This window comes from Hyla sarda, chromosome 3 (assembly GCF_029499605.1).
Source record: "Hyla sarda isolate aHylSar1 chromosome 3, aHylSar1.hap1, whole genome shotgun sequence".
NCBI lineage: Eukaryota > Metazoa > Chordata > Amphibia > Anura > Hylidae > Hyla > Hyla sarda.
Window position 1 is genome coordinate 166043531 of NC_079191.1, and position 10190 is coordinate 166053720.

Consider the following 10190-nt stretch of genomic DNA (forward strand, 5'->3'; position numbering starts at 1 on the left):
TCTGAGAATAATAATTTTTTTTATGGTAGCACTAGGTACCCAAAATCTTCAGTTTACATTTCTGAATTCATCTTTTAATCTTAGGGATTGTGAAGTCCTAGTGTCTACTCATGCTGCTGGCAACTCCTGGCTTTGTCATTCTGCCACTATATGGTCTCCTAATGCTGCCAACACCTCCACGCTGTGTAATTCAGCCACTATATGGTCTTCTCATTCTTCAGCCTCATCCAAGCTGTGTCATTCAGCCACTATATGGTCTCTTCATGCTGCCAGCGACTCTACGCTGTGTCATTCATCCACTATATGGTCTCCTCATGCTGCCCAAACCTCCACGCTGTGTCATCCAGCCACTATATGGTCTTCTCATACTGATGCAACCCCCAGGCTCTGTTCTTGTGCCGCTCTGCGGCAGTGATTCTATAAGCGATGCCTGTAATCTGCATGTCATACTGAATAACAGTATTATTTCACTACCTCAGCACACTCCACATATGTGTTAGAACACAGCAAAATGTTCTACACCCCTATTGAGGCTCTCTGTAGGCCAGAAATAGACGTTTTTAATCGGCCGAATCAAATTTTTCAATAGTTCACTCATCTCTTGTCTTCATCTTAAAAGACACTGAGATGGGATGCTGATGCTGGAGTCAGAGAGAAAATGGTGGAGGAGTGATTTTATATCTCCCTGGTTCACCATTGTATTCAACTGTATCTGTATCCTGAGGATGCAGATAAGGTGGTACTCACCAGGTCCTTGGTTGAAAACAAGAAAAAGCTTTTTGTGGTTTTTCTTTGTCTAGTAATGCATATACCGTATTTAGCAGAGGATCTTCTGGGAGATATATCTTAGGAACCATTGAACATTTTTAAGTAAGTGACCCCTCCTTGGACTCATATTCGCCCACATTGTAAACCAATGTATTGGGTTTAGTGTCGGTGAACAGGATGACAGTTTTCCTTTAATTCCGTCAGCAGCCTGCTGTGTAGGCAATATTCTGATATAGGATTGATAAAAGCAATCTAAAAAAAAGGTATAAAGTATAACAAAACATTCATGTCACTGAAAAGAAACCTATTTAGAGTTTAAGAGAACTAAGAAAACAAAAGTAATCTCAGCACACCTGCACACTTCTTTTCAAGAGGTGTTACTCTCATCCTTGTGCACACACAACGTGCTGGTGCCCTGATATGTACATGTTCTGTCTTGTCATTGTGTAACATTCCCTCATTCACCAAGCCATTGCAAAACACTGCTATTTTTTAGGTTGGCAAATTACAAGGGGATCTGTTTTTTATTGGTATAGTGTTCTGGGTCAGTGCACCAGGATTTGGCTTGTAACACTGCAGGTGTAATCTAAAGAACAGCTAATCCCTGCCTTTTCTCTCTGACATTTCTCCTCTATCATACAAAAAATGCCATTGATTTCAATGTGCAGAAACACTTATCTTAGCAATGAAAGTGGAACTCGATTTAAATTATCTGAAAAATAAATATTAAGTTTTATTATTTGTGCTTTACACTATAAGGATGTATTCACATGTACAGTATCCTATGCATATTTGAGGTGCAGTATTTGAATATGCAGATGTTATGCTGCAGAGTTCAATGTTCAATAGTGTTGCTCGCGAATATTCGCAATGCAAATTTTATTTGTGAATATCGCATATTTGCGAATTCGCGAATATTCGCGAATATAGCACTATATATTCGTAATGACGAATATTCGTTTTTTTTTTCACAGTACACATCCCAGTGATCACCCCTCTCTGCTTCCAGCTTGTGTAGTGTAAAGAAGGCTCTAATACTACTGTGTGAGACTGGCGTGTGAATTTTCGCATATGCGAAAATGTGCATATGCAAATTTCCGCTTATGCGAATTTTCACTTATGCTAATTTTTGTATATGCTAATTTTTGCATATGTTAATTTTCACATACACAAATTTTCGCATATGCGAAAATAAAACGAGAATTTTACGAATATGCGACTTTAGCGAATATATGACAAATATTCGTCCATATATTCTTGAATATTAGCAAATTCGAATATGGCCTATGTCGCTCAATACTAATGTTCAATGCAGCTTCAAATCTTGCGCATCAAATATGCGCAGGATACTGTACATGTAAATACACCCTTAAAAAGGATTCCCTTTCACATACATTAACATATGTAACATTGCTTCTCGGCCTTTTAGCTAAGATCAAGTGTAGTATCTGTTCTTATCAGTTTTCATGCTGGTGGGGATGGGTGCTGCATGGAGGATGCAGATGTACCAGGGCTTTCCGGGGCTGGTTCTGAGGAATCAGCTTGACGGCTGCCCTGATGTGACCTGTTCCCTCCGGGTCTCGTCATGAGGCTGAGAGGGTCTAGAGCCGAGGTACTTTTGTGCCTCGGGGAGTGATGACCCCGAGGTGCCGAAACTCACTGGGAGGATGGACTCACTGAGTTGAAGCACGGGCACCATAATCTCTTCACCTTGTGGCACTCACCTCTTGATTCCCGGCCTTCTGGCTAGGATCAGAGAAATTTTTATAGATTCGGCCGGATGTCCGGGCAGTATATCTGCACACATTCACTCACTTATTTATTTATTTTTTGTCTCACTGTGTCACTTTTTGCGTGTTGTGTGTTCACAGGATTTGTCAGGATGCGGTAGCCCTTCTGGGTGTCCCTCCTGGCGGTCTAGGGGAGGTGTGTGTGGCCATTAGGTTCCGCACCTCCCTGCAAACACCCCGGGTACTCCTGCTTTGGCAGGGTTCTTACCGTTATCAACTCTGCGGGCAGATACCTTGGCTAACGCCAAGGGGGATGCCGGGAGCATTTGTGGTCCCCTAGTAGCTTCGGCGAAAAGGGACATCGAACCTGGAACCTCGCAGGTACCTTTTGGTCCGGAGGCGAAGGGTAAGGTTTGTTGAGGGGCCTCTCTCCTATTGGAGAAGGGCTTGCGATAGACCGCATCCTTTGTGCATGTTTTTTTTTTTAGTGTAACACGTTTGCACTTTTTCTTGCACTTTGGGTGATTCGAGAGCACGTTCCTCGGCTTTAGATAAAAAAAAAATACATTAACATAATGAAAGTATACAGTACTCATATAAAATTAAAAGCTACAGATAGCAATCATATTGATCATACTGTATATTTAGGATCCATATAAAAAGATCCCAAAGACAATTCAGAGCCACACTTAAAGCCAAATCAAGATTAAAGGAGGTCCTTGGGTAAAAATGTTGGTCCAGGTTTTCTCCACAATAACAGTGACATACTGTATAATATGTTTATTTATTAATGAATGAATGAATTAATTAATTAATTAATTAACCTGACCTAACATGGACCTGAGAAAGAAGGAAGAGTCCATTGAAAAGTGCTGTCTACGAAGCTGTCTTGTGTACTTACCTAATAAAAGACATATTGCTCTCAACATCATTGTGTCCTCGGGTTATGCGCCACAAGCCATAAGTCGAATTTTTTATGGAAAATAGAAGAACCCTTCCAGGTCATCCTTATCCAGATTGTCTACCTGTAACCTGCACCGTTGTTCATCCATCTACTGTATTTACAGTTATCCACCAGAAATAATTGAACTATATAGCGCAGACTCTGTTCCCTTGTTTTTTATGGTAGGAAGCCCTGGGAGCCCTAGAGTAATGTAATGGTAGCTCTTGCATCACCTAAATGGATCCTAGAACCAGTCAGGGTCCGGAAAACTTGGTAGTTTACAATGAGCTCTTTCGCAGAGATAGAATCCCTAAAATAAGGCTGGGAGCAAATGGAGACTAAAAGTGAGAGAACTAAAAAGTAATTGAATCTTCAGTTAGTCCATCGCTGAACCTCAAAGAGAGAGAGATTCCCAACCCTGACAATGATTGAATGTATTAACCCAGTAAGGACCAAGACCATTTTGATCTTAAGGACACAACCAATTTAATTTCTGCCTTTTTTTTTTTTTTTTCTCGCCTTCTAAAAATCATAACTCTTTAACACGAGGGCTTGTTTTGAAGCTCTCTAATTTTAAGGAATATGGATATTCCATATACATTTTATTTTTCTTCACAAATTCAATATGTCCACTTTATGTTGGCATCATAAAATGGACATACTTTTGCTTTTTGAAAAAATTAGAGGGCTTCAAAGTAGAGCAGCAATTTTCAAAAATTTCATGAAAATTGCTAAATCTGAAGGGACAGATGTAACAGAACTACAACTCCCAGCATGCCTGGGCAGTTGAGGCATGCTGAGAGTTGTAGTTTAACAACATCTGGAGGGCTACTGTTTGGGCACCACTGTAACAGTGGTCTCCAAACTGTGACCCTCCAGATGTTGCAAAACTACAGCTCACAGCATGCCCAGACAGCCTTTGGCTGTATGGGCATGCTGGGAGTTGCAGTTTGGCCCCCCTAGTGGTTTCCACAGTAAAGATTGTTTTACTTTCACTTTCAATCCCCCCCCCCCCCCCCCCCCACTGTTGATTCCCTACCTGAGCAAAGATCCAGCAGGCTCCAGCGAAGATCCCAGGTCCCCAGGTATCTTCTTTCCAGATCCCCTCGACATCCAGGGGCGGGCAGAAGGCAACCCCCTGTCCTGCGCTGCCATTGGTCAGAACTCCGTTCTGACTAATGCCAGGGGATAGGAGGAGATCGCAGCTTTGCGACCTCACTCCTATCCTTTAGGCTGATCGGGGCTGTTGCTGACAGCTCCGATCAGCCCTATTTTCCAGGTGATCGGGTCACCAGAGACCCGATCAGCCTGGAATTGGAGAAAATTGCATGTCTGAATTGACATGCGATTTTCTCCAATCGCCAACATGGGGGGGGGGGGGGGTCTCAGGAACCCCCTGGGCGATGTGCCAGGGTGCCTGCTGAATGATTTCAGCAGGCATCCGGCTCCGGTCCCCAACCGAATAGCGGTGGGGACCGGATTTCCCACGGGCGTATGGATACGCCCTTGGTCCTTAAGGACTCGGAATGCAGGGCGTATCCCTACGCCCTGTGTCCTGAAGAGGTTAAGGGTCTATTCACACGTACAGTATTCTGGGCAGATTTGATGCGCAGATTTGAAGCTGTGTTCAGTCATTCAGTTTACATTGAGATCTGCAGCAGAAAATCCTGCACATCAAATCTGCGCAGAATACTGTACGTATGAATAGACCATAACGTGCCACTGTCACTTTAAGAAACTTCTGACATGTCACACAGACATGTAAAAAGTTTTGATCAGTTGGGGTCTGGGTGTTCAGATCCCCTCTGATCGTTAAATAAAGCCAGATGAATCGTGTTGTGACTGTTTTGCTGCAGGACAGGGGCTCTACAGACTCACTATGAAATTTAACTGCTGCAGCTTGTTTTAGAGATTAGTGGGGTCTGAACTCCCAGAACTTGACTGATCAAAATGCTTCACATGTATGTCATGTTACATTTTTTTAAAGTGATAGGGACACCTTAAGCTATGCCCATAACATATATATATATATATATATATATATATATATATGTATATATATATATATATATATATATATATATATATATATATACACTGTATGTACATAACATTTTTGCTAGAATTCTGATGCATTTGCAATAGTAAATTTACTGAGTTGTGTAAGGACACAAATGGGCCCCAAATTTAGTATGACTCTGATGTCAATGTTTTTATTGTGTGTACCTTACCCTGAATGCAGAGAAAGCCCAGCCATTGGCAGTGGTATAACCAGAAGCATATATAATGTTGAGATAAAGACAATTGCCTGTTTATTATGTGACACAAATCATGTGTTTCTCATATGTTGCACTGAAAAGTTGCATCGATAACAGTTACCAGAAGAGTAGCAGCCCCTCACTACACTTGACATACCCCTGCACTGTATACATTTATGTAAATGGAATTGTTTCTTTAAAAGAAATAGTGAAATATGGTGATTGTCCTAATGTTTCCCTGTTTTTAAATATACCTTACCCTGCCTTGTCAAATCTTTAACAAAGAGACAATTTAGAAGTTAGTAAGGGGTGAGTAAGTAACTACATGCCAAAGGTCAGCATTCATTATTGCTTGTCTTCAGCCTCATCCTGTCATTATCTGTGAAGGAATGTACTGACCAACCTGTATATGGGTAAGTAATGGTAGGAAGGATGTGCTGTAATGCTTTTTGATGGTTGGACAATGCCAAATCAAAGTGGAGGCAGGTAGAGAAGAATAGCAAGGAGGTAATGCATCGTTGGAATGCTACAGCACTGGCCAGAAAAGCAGATTAACATGAAGTATAATATTAGTCATTAGAGCCAAATAAGCAAACAAAATGGAAGAGCACAACGCATGGGAGCAAACTTCTGAATGAGGACAGGAGTGTTTCCCCATCAGTGAGGACAGCTGCTTTAATCTTATAGGCATGTGGTATACAAGTCACCCAGAAACAAGAGTAAACCATTTAAATTCACTGTACACAGAAATCTTTTAAAATCTCTTCCAGTATTTATTTTACGGCTCCAGATATCTGCGGCACATTATTTTGTACAAAGGCAGCCTTCATGGCTAATGTATGTAGTAAGGCAGCATGACATATTTCATATTTCTATCCAATAAACGGACACAGGATAGTTTGATCCATATTTTTCTGTTGATACTATGCATATTAATCAATACAAAACTTCTTGAAAATGCAGAATTATTGGCTACTGCACATTAGACTTCTAGCCAGGGAACACTGTAAGTGCATGTAGAAAATCCCCAGTCCGTATTAACAGATATACAGTATATAAAGTGAATATTCTTGTTTTAACATTTTGTCATTGTTTGGTCCAATATTCTATACTGATTAATTTCTAATACCGCACTATAGCGGATGGAGCTCTATTTATCTTTTATAGGGCTCCAAATCTACAGCATATCCAACAAAGTAGAAAGTATGGCTAGCACTGCCGCAATTTATTCAATTCCCATACACTGATAATGCTGGGATCCCGATACAGTCACTATGGTGGATATGCCTCATGGGGTGCTCAATCTCTTAGCAGGAAAAGGACGTTCATAAACTTCTCATAGAAGGCAATGAAAAATAGATGGTAACACCACATTATTGTAGATGTGCTTTATTCCACCAACGACATGTGTATACAGGCATACATGCAGGTGCTTTCACTGAAGGAGCGACAATTGTTTCGCGCATCAGACGCGCAAAACAGATGTCGCACCTTCAATGAAAACACCTGGATATATGCCTGTATACACATGTCGTTGGTGGAATAAAACGCATCTACGATAATGTGGTGAGGGCCATCTATTTTTCATTGCCTGCTATTAGAAATCTACAGTATAGGCATAACAGGGGGGGCTGTTATCTAAAGGGACTCAAAAGCCTTATCTCACATTAAAAGATTTAAGCAATGTAAATGCAAATAATAGGTGGGGGTCTCTCTTCTATTCCTCAGATTCTAAGGAAGCACACATATCCAATGCAAACTTGTACATTTTTTATATGGTTGTCTGTAACTGTGGACAAACATAGATCTGCAAAGCAGTGGTTGGGATGACAACAACTCCTGCTAAGAATGCAGAATTATCGTGGGGTTAACACTTGTTTCTGCTAAGAACTTTTATCTAGGGCTTTTCCCTAACTAGTCCTGATCTGTGAATGGATTGAATAGTAAGGAATATTCAAATTTGCACCCCATTGATAGGAAGAGCAATGCCGGAGAGACTAGTGGATAGTTTTCCATCTCAGATCTAGGGAGAAAGACAAAAGTGTCTAGCAACATCAAGGGCTAGGGTATGGTGGGTCAACTCCAGATACTTTAGAAGCACCAACAATGTGGGTTACACTGTTCCAGATAAAAGCCTGGCTACGTGGATACTTAAAGGAGTACTCCACAGTTAACCAGATTTGTAAATTACTTCTATTAAAAAATCTTAATCCTTCTAGTACTTATAAGCTTCTGTATACTCTACAGGAAGTACTTTTCTTTTTACATTTCTTTTCTGTCTGACCACAGTTCTCTCTGCTGATACCTCTGTCTATTTTAGGAACAGTCCAGAGTAGGAGAAAATCATAGCAAACCTCTTCTGCTCTAGACAGTTCCTGATATGGACAGAGGTGTCAGCAGAGAGCACTGTAGTAAGACAGAAAGGAAATTCAAAAAGAAAAGAACTTCCCGTGGAAGTAGACAAATCGCCAGGTCCAGATGGCATTCACCCCCGTGTTCTAAAGAAATTAAGTAATGTCACAGATAGACCATTATTTTTAATATTCAGGGACTCTATTGTAACAGGGACTTTTCCCCAGGACTGGCACATGGCAAATGTGGTGCCAATATTTAAAAAGGTGTCATAAGGTGACCCCGGGAATTATAGGCCTGTTAGTTTAACCTCCGTTGTATGTAAATTGTTTGAGGGTTTTCTAAGGGATGCTATTTTGGAGTATCTTGATAAAAAATAATTGTATGACCCCATATCAGCATGGCTTTATGAGGGATCGGTCCTGTCAAACTAACCTGATCAGCTTTTATAAGGAGGTGAGCTCCAGACTGGACCAAGGGCAATTGCTGGAAGTCGTATATCTGGATTTTTCCAAAGCATTTGATACAGTGCCACATAAAAGGTTGGTGCATAAAATGAGAATTCTTGGACTGGGGGAAAATGTATGTAAGTGGGTAAGTAACTGGCTCAGTGAAAGGAAACAGATGGTGGTTATTAATGGTACTTATTCTGATTGGGTGACTGTTACTAGTGGGGTACCACAGGGGTCAGTCCTGGGTCCTGTTCTATTCAATATATTTATTAATGACCTTGTAGAGGGGTTGAATAGTAAAGTAGCAATCTTTGCAGATGACACTAAACTCTGTAAAGTGGTAAACACTACAGAGGACAGTGCACTGTTACAAATGGATGTGGATGGGTTGGAGGTTTTGGGCTGGGAAGTGGCAGATGAGGTTCAACAATGATAAATGTAAGGCAATGCACATGGCAAAGAAAAATACGGACTGGGATTATGTTTTAAATGAGAGAACACTTGGGATGACTGACGTGGAAAAGGACTTGGGAGTCTTAGTCAATAGTAAATTTAGCTGTAGTGACCATTGTCGGGCAGCTGCTGCCAAGGCAAATAAAATCATGGGGTACATCAATGGGGGCATAGAGGCCCACGATATACAGACAACACATTGAATACTGTGTACAGTACTGGGCACCAGTGAACAAGAAAGATATAGTGGAGCTGGAGAGGGTTCAAAGACGGGCAACCAGAGCAATACTTTGAATGGGAGGACTACAGTACCCAGAAAGATTATCAGAATTAGGGTTATTTAGTTTAGAAAAAAGAAGGCTTAGGGGCAACCTAATAACTATGTATAAATATATCAGGGGACAGTACAGAGATCTCTCCAATGATCTTTTTGTACCCAGGACTCTATCTATAGCAAGGGGGTATCCTCTATGTCTAGAGGAAAGAAGGTTTCTACGCCAGCACAGACAGGGATTCTTTACTTTAAGAGAAGTGAGACTGTGGAATTCTCTGCCTGAGGAGGTGGTCATGGTTAACTCAGTAAAATAATTTAAAAGGGGTCTGGATGCATTTTTGGAGAATAATAACATTACAGGCTATCCAGGTTGATCCAGGGATCTATACTGATTGCCATATTTGGAGTCGGGAAGGAATTTTTATCTCTAGTATGAGTTTTTTTTGCCTTCTTCTGTATCAACTCAGTAGGGACTCATCAGGGTTATAGGTTGAACTTGATGGACACTGGTCTTTTTTCAACCTTATTAACTATGTTACTATACAACAGCTGATAAGTACTGGAAGGATTAAGATTTTTTTTTAATATAAGACATTTACAAATCTGTTTAACTTTTTGTCATCAGTTTATTTAAAAAAAAAGTTTTCCAGTGGAGTACCCCTTTAAGACCATGTCTCCCTTGTGGATGAATCTGTTGCTAACCTAAGGTAAAGAAGGCATAAGTTGTTCAAGCTCCCTCCTGTGTCTTATCATTGCACATAACCAGGCACCCATAACACCACATCACTTTAACACTGGGTGTGCCCCAGGAAAACAACATTACCACCATCACTATTGCAGGCCCATTGTGCCAGTCTAGAAGAAAGTGAGATGACTAATGGAATCCCTTCGAGTCATTGTGGCCACTAAAAACTGTACAATGACCACTGAGGACTACTACGAAGTGCATTCATACATCAA

The 10190-nt window shown here is 40.9% G+C and overlaps 1 pseudogene; it reads left to right on the forward strand.

Moving 5' to 3' along the window:
• Positions 1-2177: 2177 nt before the first annotated feature.
• LOC130363256 (U2 spliceosomal RNA) lies at positions 2178-2337 on the forward strand (annotated as a pseudogene).
• Positions 2338-10190: the final 7853 nt, after the last annotated feature.